Genomic DNA, 11,221 nt, shown 5'->3' with positions numbered 1-11,221 from the left:
AGCTAAACCATGAGACCTCTTGCCCATCTGTTGTGGGTCCTAATCCAGCTGGCCTCCAAGCTTCTGCTCCTCATGGCCTCTCAGACAAGGATGAGTGCACAGAAAACACAGGTTTCTGCGACAATGGACAGGGCTGCAATATACCTGACTGGTACCACTGTGAATGTGACATGGACTTCAACCCCACCAAGAACCAGCGGGCCTGCTAGAGTAAGTCTCAACCTAGCCCTATCTAGTCCATCAGGTGGACAGAATAAGCAAGTGTCCAGAGCTTACTATCAGGCATGGTAGGATGAAATGGGGTCCCTGGAGATGTGGATAAGCATGCTCTTGGAAACAGGTTTGGGAAATGTGAAAACTTGCCTGGAATGTTCTGCTGTGTCTGACTATGAGCTGGAATGAAGTGGGAGCAGCTGCACAGGTATGGAAACAACCTGGCCGTGGAGCATAAAGCCACAGCAGCAGAAGCTTGAGACAGCTAATCATATCACAACCACTTCATAGAGCAGAGAGAACAAATATATGCATACTTGCTTCCTTGCTTGTGCTTAGCTTCGTTTCTCCACTCTCGTAGTATAAGACTGCTTAGGGAATGGTATTGCTTGGTCCTTCTTACATCAATTAATTTAACTAATACAATCGCCACAGACACACACAGAGGCCAATCCAATATAAGTGGTCCCTCATTGAAACTCTCTTCCCAGGTGACTCTAGTTGTTTCAATTTGATAATTAAAACGAACCATCACAGTTGCCCTCCCACCATCCCTTGAGCAAATGCAGTGAATAAAGTATCCTTCCCACACATCTGTTAAAATGGTCCTCTACCTCCTTGTCTTTAATAACGAGCAGATGGTAAAAAATGTTCAGCATTTTATATGGGTGTCTTTTGGCACTACTCAGCTTTCCCACAGACAATACGTAAATAGATTGAAAAAAATCAATCATGGAATAACCTAGTGTTTAGCCAGAGGGAAATTTTTGAAAAATGTTGTAGGAGCTGGGAGTTGCAAGGAAGTACAATAGGCAGTGAATGGAGTAAGGCAGATATAATTTGATACCTCTGAGTGAGTTTACTGGAAGCACTGTGATTGATTAGTAATGTCTGCCACAGGTGCCCCAAAGTGTGTGTGTGTTGAGGTGAAAGGTGAAAGGCTCCAGGCATACAAGGTTTCTTCCATCTTTTCCCTCCTCTCTTCTCTGCCTACAGATGAAAATGAGTGTGCCTTGTCATCCACAGCCTATGGTAGTTCCTCTTGCTACAATATACTCGGCAGTTCCACTGTGTTTGCTCCTCTGTTTTCAATTTTAACCAGACCTTTGGGGACTGCCAGGATGTGGATGAGTGTGCTGAGTGGGGCAGCCCCTGCAGCTATGGTTGTGCCAACACACCTGGTGGCTTCTTGTGTGGCTATCCCTGAGGCTACATCTGGACTGGACATGGGTAAAAGGCTCAAGTGGGGTGGGCAAGAGTGTAGTGGGCACATTCTTTATGCCTTTATCATGAACATTGGACTCATATACACACAGAATCCACTAGCAAATCTCCATCTGCCTGTGCATGTAGGTGCAAATACAGAGAATTGGATACAGGCAGTATCTGTGCACACTCCTGGTCCACAACTGTCTACACACTCATACCTGTCCAGCAAGCCTGAGTACAGCCAGTCATTCATAAATACCAATGTGCATGAGGAATGACACAGGTCATTATTCCATTTTGCATTCAGACTTGTGTTTGCCTACAACCTGGAAATACTCATGAGCCATTCATGATCCAAATTAGCACACATGAGCCCTCATACACAGAAATAAAGTCCTCTCCCTCCATATCCATGGAAGATTGTTTCCTATACTCCTCTTATTTGACAGTATTCTTGGGAGATATGAACAAACATCTACTCATCCCAAAGTGGAACAAACAACAGATCAGAGTAATAATACCATTAAATTCTAACTTGGTAAACCAAGTTTACTAGGATTACTTGCAGGAATATGGGTGAGAGGTTATTTACAGAAATATAGATGACCCAAAGGCAGCTACATTAATGAAAGCGCATGGGCTAGAGGGATGAATCATCAATGAAGACTACTGGCTGATCTTCCCATGGGATCTAATTCCCCCTTCTGATAAGCAGGAATACATATAGACAGAACACTCGTATGCATAAAATTCATAAATAAATAAATCTTAAAGGAAAGAAAGCAAGAAAGCCCACCTAGCATGGGTAATGCCTCCAGAAACCTGGAATCCTGGACCTCGCTGCAAGATTTGCAGGCAACTTGAAAGATGGAAAGTCTCCTTGGCATTCCTTACTGCTTATATAACCAGGGGAAGGAGGACTCTTGTGCAACTAATAAGTTTTAGCAACTTCCTGGTACTTATGAGTCACTTATTTCCTGTGTTTTATGAAACCTTCCTCAATGACATAATGTTTTATCAACACCAGAAAATTGCTATACAATTAACTTACCTTTATCTCATGGATACCCAAATGCAAGGATTTTCTGCTCCCTTTATAAAATGACATGGTATTTGTACAAGACCTACATGCATCCCTTCATATACCCTAAATATCAGACTGAAGATGTCACTCAGTGGGTAAAATGCTTCCCTAATATGTACAAAGTCCTGGCTTGATTCCCCCCATTGCATAAACCAGCCTTGCTACATGCCTATAAAAGGCCACTTGGGAGATACAACAAGCAAGAGGATCAAGAATTTAAGGTTGCCAGGCAGTGGTGGTACACACCTTTAATCCCAGCACTTGGGAGGCAGAGGCAGTCAGATTTCTGAGTTCAAGGCCAGCCTGGTCTACAGGGTGAGTTCCAGGACAGCCAAGTCTACACAAAGAAACCTTGTCTCAAAAAACAAAAAAAAAAAAAAATTTAAGGTCATCCTCTGCTACACAGCAAGTTTGAGGTTACGCTGTGGTTACCCTATCTTGAAAATAAATAACCATAATTTATAATATCTGACACAATACAAATGACTATATATAATTGTTGCACTGTTTTTTAAGGGAATATTAACAAAGAAAAATTCTCTAAATGTTCAGTAGGGAGGTAACTAAGACAGGTCTAACTACATAATAGATCACAACATTATAACCTTCTTCAGTCCTTTGATAGACAATTGAATATGAGGATGCAGAAGCTGTGGATAGAGGGTTGACTATATTTGTACACATGAAGAGCTAACTATACTCACATGGCAACCATACTCATAGAGATTCATACATGCCAGCAGGCACATGTGTATCTACACATCCACTTCCATATATGCATGTAGGCTCCCAAATGGACATGTTTCTGGATATACACAAGTACATTCATCTATACCATTGCATGTACATCATCCAATTGGTTCACACCAACGCCCAGGTAAACCAAAGGACACACACATCCCTAATGCCTTGCCAACACACACATACACACACACACACACACACACACACACACTTGCATGTAGGTGTCTGTGCCTGTCACTCAGAATGGGAGATGGTAGGGGGAGATATTACCGACCTGATTCTGAAAGTTTTTTCCATACTATCTGCCATCATAGATGGAAAGTTCTTTCCATACCATCAGACACTGAATCTCCATTGGGTTCAGCACTGTATCTCCAGCCAACCGAGATGAAGAAGAATCACTCTGGCTTGAAGCCTCCTATGAATGCAAGATCAATGGCCTTTACTCTCAGGACTGACCAAGATGAAGCACCAATGGAGGCCATCAGGTGCCATGGGGACCACATTGGGTGGGCCAACTAAGGCATCGTCTGAGGTGTCTGAAGGAGGCTGTGATCCCTTAAGAAAGAACTCTGGATCTAGGAATGTAGCTTAGCTGGTAAATTACTTGCCTAGCATGCACAAGGTCATGGGTTCAAACCCTAGCACTGCATAAAACTAGGCATCCTCAGCTTTTTAGATTAAGTTTGAGATTAGCCTAGGCTACATGAGCCTGTCTCAGAAGAAGGAAGAGAGAAGCAGGCAACCATTACATTAAATGTCTCAAATTTTCCTTCATATCATGGTGCCTACCTGGATCTCCTATACTTGCTCAGCCTAGCTCTTTCCTGAAGGACATATTCTTTGGGCACTTTATCTCATTCCTGTGTCAGTTAAAGCTCCTTCTAGACAGATTCTGAGAACTCGGTGGGTGTAGAAAGTAAATGCAAAGAAAAAAAAAAAAAAGGTCCTGCCCTTATGATACTCTAATGGAGGAAAAGGAAATCTATAAGTAAAACATGACATGCTTTATAACTTATGAAAAATATGATCAATGTAACAGAGAGAAATAAAGCCAGAGTGGGATGGGCATGTAAGGTCTGAGAGGGTTTAACTAATATGAATTACTTTATCTTCTCTTTTCTTCAGTTGCTTTTTCCCTTTATTAAAAAAAAAAAAAAAAAAAACTTTCCATGTTGAAAGTATCCCACATTTACTGCTATTTGTTGCTGCACTGCTGGCCTTTTATTTTCAGTGAGGGTGGAATGGTTGCCAAGGATCCTGGGATGGATCCTGTATGCTATGGAGAGAGGGCGTTGCAGCTTTTTTTGCCTGTAATGCTCACTGCTTCCAAGGGGTGTCAGTAAGAGCATACGTCTGAGCTATGCTCCTCAGAAAAGAGATTTCCCTGAAGCAAGGGCAGAGACTGAAATAGCTTTCTCGGAAATGTAACACCAGATCACTCCACAAGCATATAAATGAAATGAAACAGACCCCAGGGCCCACGGGGGGCGGGGGGCGTGGAGTAAACACAGATAACCCTTTGTAGAATTAGACACATCACCCAACCTGGGGCGGCCTTCTGTTGAGGCCCGTTGGCTTAATGAGGGTACTGTCCAGCTGCCAGAACCATGAAGGCACTTCAGAAGAGTTCAGATAAAGAAGGGCTTGTCATCTATACACAGAATCCTCTCAAAGATAGCCAGATACAGGAAGTACAATGGACGCCAACGGAAGGCTCTTCCGAGGTCTGTCCTTGCTCTCTTTCTGTCCTAGCTGGAGACCTTTCTGTATCTCCATAGATTCTGGCAATTTTTGGAAACATACTTTTTTGGGAATTAAAAAAAAAAAAAAAAGACCCTTGCTTTATAACACCAATCAGCTGGGCTGCCTCTGAATTACCTTAGGGCTCTGGAACCTGATATTGTCTGCCTGACCTGCTTGCAGGATCTTCAAGGCAAACATTTGCTCCCCTAACTGCTCTTTTTTGTTTGTTTGTTTTGGTTTTGGTGTATGTGAATGTCTGTCTGTGTATCTGTGTGTGTGTGTGTGTGTGTGTGTGTGTGTTTCTGTGTATATGTGTGTATATTTTCATGTGCATACATCACATCTGAAAACAAGAAGTCAACATCACTGTCTTAATTTTTTTCATCTTTTTTTTTCTACTTTTATTTGGTGGTGGTGGTGGTGATTGTATCTATGTACACAGTCATAAACACAACACGGATGTGGAAGTCAGTGAGCAGCTTAAAGGGATTAATTTTCTCTCTCTTGCCACCTTGTGGTTCCAGGGAATCAAACTTAGGACTTCAGGTATGTGTAGCAAGGGTCTTTACCTGCTGAGCCATCTTATGGGTCCTGTTCTACTTCTTTTGAGACAGGGTCTCTCGATAAACCTGGAGCTTACCATTTGACTATACCACCAGCCAGCAAGCCCTTTGAACGCTCCTGTCTCCCTCTCCAGTGAAAATAGGCATGTGTCACCACATTCAGTTTTTCGCATGGGAGCTGAACTCAGATCTTCATGCTTGCACATCAAGCGTTTGATTAATTGAGCCATCTCCTCAGTCTCTCATGTTGTTTGTTAGTTTGTTTTTCATCAAAGAACCAGGGTTAGCCTTTGCTGCTGTGTCCTCATCCTTAGCTGACCTTGGCCTTGTGGATAGATGGCTAGACAAAGCCAAGAACCAAGCATACACGAGAACTTAGTTCCCTCCCCTCTTCCATCCTTATTTACACAGTCTCTGACAACTCACCTGACACTTCCATTCCCCTAGGTGAACCTGGCCACCCTTGACCCTGTACATCTCACACCTGGGCCAGTTCAAGCATATCTTGGAATTTTGGCCAGCTCTTGAGAGTCTGCAAGGCCATGTCGGCTATGTCATTGTCAGAGGCAACAATCAAGATTTCTTCTGAATTAATCACCTGGATGGCCTCAGTGCCCTTTAGCTAGGCCATGGGAGACCAAGACCAGGGAAATACCAGCTGGAGGCAGTGAGCATATCAGCAGCCCAGGGCCAACCAGGCTCAGCAAGCCAAGCCTTGTGACAATCCAACTAGAACTGCTATAAAGGAGAGAAACTTCAATGGACCTGAGCACCCATGCCATCTGAAAGTGAAAATTCTGGAATTGGGTAGAACTGATCCCCGGAGGTGGGGGGGGGGGGGGGGGGGAGGGGGAATGGCTGACCAAGTCGAACCTCAAAATTCAGGAAGAGTGGAACATTATTACACTATGACCTCAGATGAACCTAGCCTGTGTAAGCCTGGGAGACCACCCCCACACACACTCTTCAACCTCTCCCAGACTCAACTAGAAGTCTCAGCATGTATACCTCCATTCCACAGCAAGGGTCAGCAGAAGGGACCCCCGATGTTCACTGCCCCTTGTCTTCCTCTGGTTTAAACTTCTAGACTGTATATAATTCACCAAGGGTGTTGACGGGACATTGGGAGTAAGTCTCTAAGGTGGATGTGAGGCTCATTCCTCAGAGAATCAAAATGAGAAGCCTTGTCCCCCACAGCTTGACTACCAGATTCATTCCCTAGAGCCTGGGCTAGGGTTCGAAACTCAAGAAAACAATAAAGTTTTCTTTATTGCCTATGGGGTTAAATCTGCCTCTGTGTTCTTAAATAAGTGGATATTACCTCCTATAGAACACACACACACACACACACACACACACACACCTCCTACCTAGGCTAGATGGAGGACCCAGGTTGGTCTTCTGTAGCCCCAGGAGTACCTGGCCTTCAGCAATGATGTTCTTTATCTCTCGGCTTAGGAAAAGAGAAACTTTCACACCCCTGTACATTTGGCACAACCCCAAACCAGGCTGTCAGTGGCAGCCTCTCAGGGCTGTGTTGGTTTCTCAGGTGTTCATTGTTTGCTCTTTGAAGCTTTGGAGAACAAGCAAGTATTCACAGAGTCTCCATTTAATAAACTGATGCTCAGAGAAGTTAAGCAACATAGCCAGGATCAGGCAGCTGTACCCACAATCACCGTGCCTGGTTCTGGCTCAGTGGCTGGAATATGCATCACAACAAGAGGTGTGGCTCAGTGGTTAAGATCACTGACTGTGGATCCAAAGGACCCCGGTTCAAATCCCAGCATCCTGCCTGATGGCTCCCAGCTGTCTGAACTGTCATTTGCTGGGCAGTAGGGGCTCACGCCTTTGATCCCAGCACTTGGGAGGCAGAGGCAGGTAGATTTCTGAGTTCAAGGCCAGCCTGGTCTACAGAGTGAGTTCCAAGACACCCGGGCTACACAGAAAAACCCTGTCTCAAAAAAACAAAACAAAAAAAAAAAAAAAAAAAAAAAAAAAAAAAAAAAAAAAGAACTCTGGGAGCAGCTTGGGTGCTTCTCTCAAGCACTAGTTTATTTGGTCCCAGCAAGCCTATTGAAGGGAAGCAGTATTCCATGGAAACTAAGGTTTCCATATATGGGGATGTATGGGAGCTTGCTGAGATCACATACTACATAAGCTAGAGCCTTTGTGATGAGTGAAGGTGGGGTGACAATTATGTGTGTGTTTCCTGACTCTATATTCTGAAGCCAGACTCCAAGCCACCAAGGGTGTTCTCTACAAAGAAAGCATTTGTTTTGTTTTGTTTTCTGTATATGTACGTTGCTATGTTGTTATTTGGGTGGTGGCAGGAATCGAACACGCAATTTTACCTTAGAGTTGCTAGGTTAGCATTCTACCACTGAGTTACCTCCCTAGCTCCTTCTGCTTTTTAGAAGAATTTGTTGTTGCTCCTGTTGTTTTAGCTAGGACCTCACTTCTGTATTCCTCCTGGCTGGCCTGAACTTGCTTTGTAGAACAGGCTGCTTGGTTCAACCTTCTGAGATTTATGGCTTGGGAGATATGGTGGTTTGGATAAGAGTGGCCCCTGGAGGCCCATATATTTGAATGTTTAGTCAATAGGATTAGGAGGTGTGGCCTTGTTGGAGTAGGTGTGACCTTGTTAGAGGAAACGTGTCGAGGGGGGAGGGGAAGGGGCTTGAAGGATTTAAAAGCCCAAGCCAGGTCCAGTGGCACTCTCTTCCTGCTGCCTGCAGTTCTACATATAGAACTCTCAGCTCTTCTCCAGCACCATGTCTGCCTATGTGCCACCATGCTCGCCATCATGATGATAATGGACTAAACTTCTGAAGCTGTAAGCAAACCCTAGTTAAATGTTTTCTCTTATAAGAGGTGTTGTGGTCATGGTGTGTCTTCACAACAATAGAACACTTACTAAAATAGGAAGATAGACTCCGTGTCGACAGCAAAGTCAGGCCAGCAGGAACTACTGAGAAGACAGGAGGCGGTGAACACACTCAGAAAGGCTGAATCCTTTTGAAACCACAAAGCCTGACCCCAGTGACATACCTCCTCCACCAAGGCCATATCTCTTAATCCTTCCCAAACAGTTCTATCAACTGGGGGCCAGCTTTTTGAGCACATGAGTCTTTGGGGGTTCATTCTCATTCAAAACAGCACAATTCCCACTCACTGATGGAAACAAAATCTTTACCTTCAGGTCTCTAGTGCCTGTCCCCAGAGCTCTATCCTTGCTCCAGGTCTGACACAGTGACCTCTGGGCATCCCATTAGGGCTGCAGAAAGCTTCTTCCGTTATCTAGATCCTGCTTATCCCTTAGAATTTGGACATAGCAAGCACAATGACCTCTGTTTTACAGACAACCAAAGAAAAATTCAACACAGACAATGAGATTAAGATTTCAACCTTAGGAGCTGGAAAGATAGCTCAGGGGTTCAGAATACTGACTGCTCTTCCAAAGGTCCTGAGTTCAAATCCCAGCAACCACATGGTGGCTCACAATCATCCATAATAAGATCTGATGTCCTCTTCTAGGATATCTGAAGACAGCTACAGTGTACTTACAATAAATAAATAAATAAATAAATAAATAAATAAATAAATCTTTAAAAAAATATATTTGGACCTTAGCTGGGTATCGGAGGATAATTTTGTGTACTGTGTAGCCAAGACACTTTAAAATTAACTAGCATGTGTGCGTGTTTTCCATTTGAGACTCCAAATACCTTCTGAGTGGGTACATGCATATGACCTGCAGGGAGTAAAAGCAGTGTGTGTAACCCAAACTCACCACTGCAGACCCCTCCCTAAGTTTTGTTCTAAACTATACACACCCACCACTACCATCCCACAACAACAATGAACAAACAAACAGATTTGGACAGAGAGCACTGGGTGCAACTCAGTTACAGAGTGCTTGTCTAGAATGCACAAAGCCCCAGGATAAATCCAGCACTACATTTCCTGGACAGAGTGAGGAAACAGTGGTCCAAGGTCAGGCCACATCCAGGCTTTACAGGGGTGAGCCCCTCAGGAGTCATCTGTTATGAAGGCTAGCTCATAGATCCTTATGTGATTCAGCCCAAGTATCTCCTGTACATTTCCCAGTAAAATACATGACAGGGACATGAGGCTGGAGGATCTCAAGATGAAGGCCGGCCTATGCACAGTGAATCACTGTCTCAAAAACAAAATGTAGGAGCCGGAGAGATGGCTCAGTTGTGCTTGCCAGACAAGCATGAGGAACTGAGTTTGATCCCTAGAACTCACACTTTAAAAATTAAGTAAAACAGAAGACATGATGGCATGCAGCTATGATCCTTGCACTGAGGAGACAGACACAGGCAGATCCCTGGAGGTCAGTGGCCAGACACTCTAACCTGGTTGGTGATCCCTGGGCCAAATGAGAAGCTCCAGATCAATGTAAATCAGGAGTGGGGAAGGGTAGCTGGTCAAATGGGGCAGGGAGAAGGCACTTGCCATCTAATTTGATGACCTGAGTTTGAGCTCCAGGACCCTCATAGTGAAAGGAGAGAACTGACTCCTGAAAATTGCCCTCTGACTTCTCTAGGTATGTTGCAGCACATTGCCCCCGCTTGCCCCCTACACACACTTTAAAATTTAGGTTTTTTTTTTTTTTTTTTGAGACAAGGTTTCTCTGTGTATGCCTTGCTGCTCTGGAACTCAGTATAGAGACCAGGCCAGCCTCAAACTCACAGAGATCTCCCTGCCTCTGCCTTTGCTCGGATTAAAAGCATATGCCACTGCCACCAGCAATAGTGGTTGGTTGTTGTTTTGTTGTTTTGTTTGTTTGTTTGTTGTTTTTTTTTGAGACAAGATCTCACTATGCAACCCTGGAAGGCCTGGAACCTGATATGTAGACCAGACTGGCCTTACAGTCATAAAGATATGTCTATCTGTCTCTGCCCTCTGGATGCTAAGATTAAAGATCTGTGCCAAAATTCCTTGCCACATTTTAAAAAATTCTTTGTTATTCTTGATAACAAAGAAACTCAGGAAATACAATTTAAAAAAAAAGGAAAATGAGAAGAAGATGTTGAGGTGGGTGGTCGAGAAGGTGAGTCTTGAAGGAATCAAAGGAAAGAGTTGGTAGTGAACATGATCAAAATACATTGTTTATTTGTATGAAATTCTCAAAGAACTATTAAAGTATATATTTTAAAAGAAACAAACAGAAAAGGCAGATAGTGTCCAGAGGAGCAACCCCCATGGTGTACACACACACACACACACACACACACACACACACACACACACACGTAAAACACACCAGGGGCAGGAATGATGGTTCCATCCCCAGTACTGTATAAACTGAGCATGGTAGTGCAGAAATACAATCTTGGCACTCAGGAAGTGGAGATAAGAGGATCAGAAATTCAACATCATCCTCAATTCCATAGTGAGTATAAGGCCAGCCTGAGATACATGAGTCTCTCAACAAGAAGAAAAAAAAAAAACAGATTTGAACTGAGGGCTGGGAATGGCTCAGTGATAAAGTGATCTAAAATCACTTTAAGGTTCACAAGGCTTGGATTCTAGCCCGAGAATAACAACAACAACAGAAAGACAACCAAACAAAAAATTAAATCCACACATTCCCCAAAAATCCAAAACAAAATATATATATATATATATATATATA

This window comes from Mastomys coucha, unplaced genomic scaffold, assembly GCF_008632895.1.
Source record: "Mastomys coucha isolate ucsf_1 unplaced genomic scaffold, UCSF_Mcou_1 pScaffold22, whole genome shotgun sequence".
NCBI lineage: Eukaryota > Metazoa > Chordata > Mammalia > Rodentia > Muridae > Mastomys > Mastomys coucha.
The sequence above is the reverse complement of the archived record's forward strand: the minus strand, read 5'-3'. Positions refer to the sequence as shown.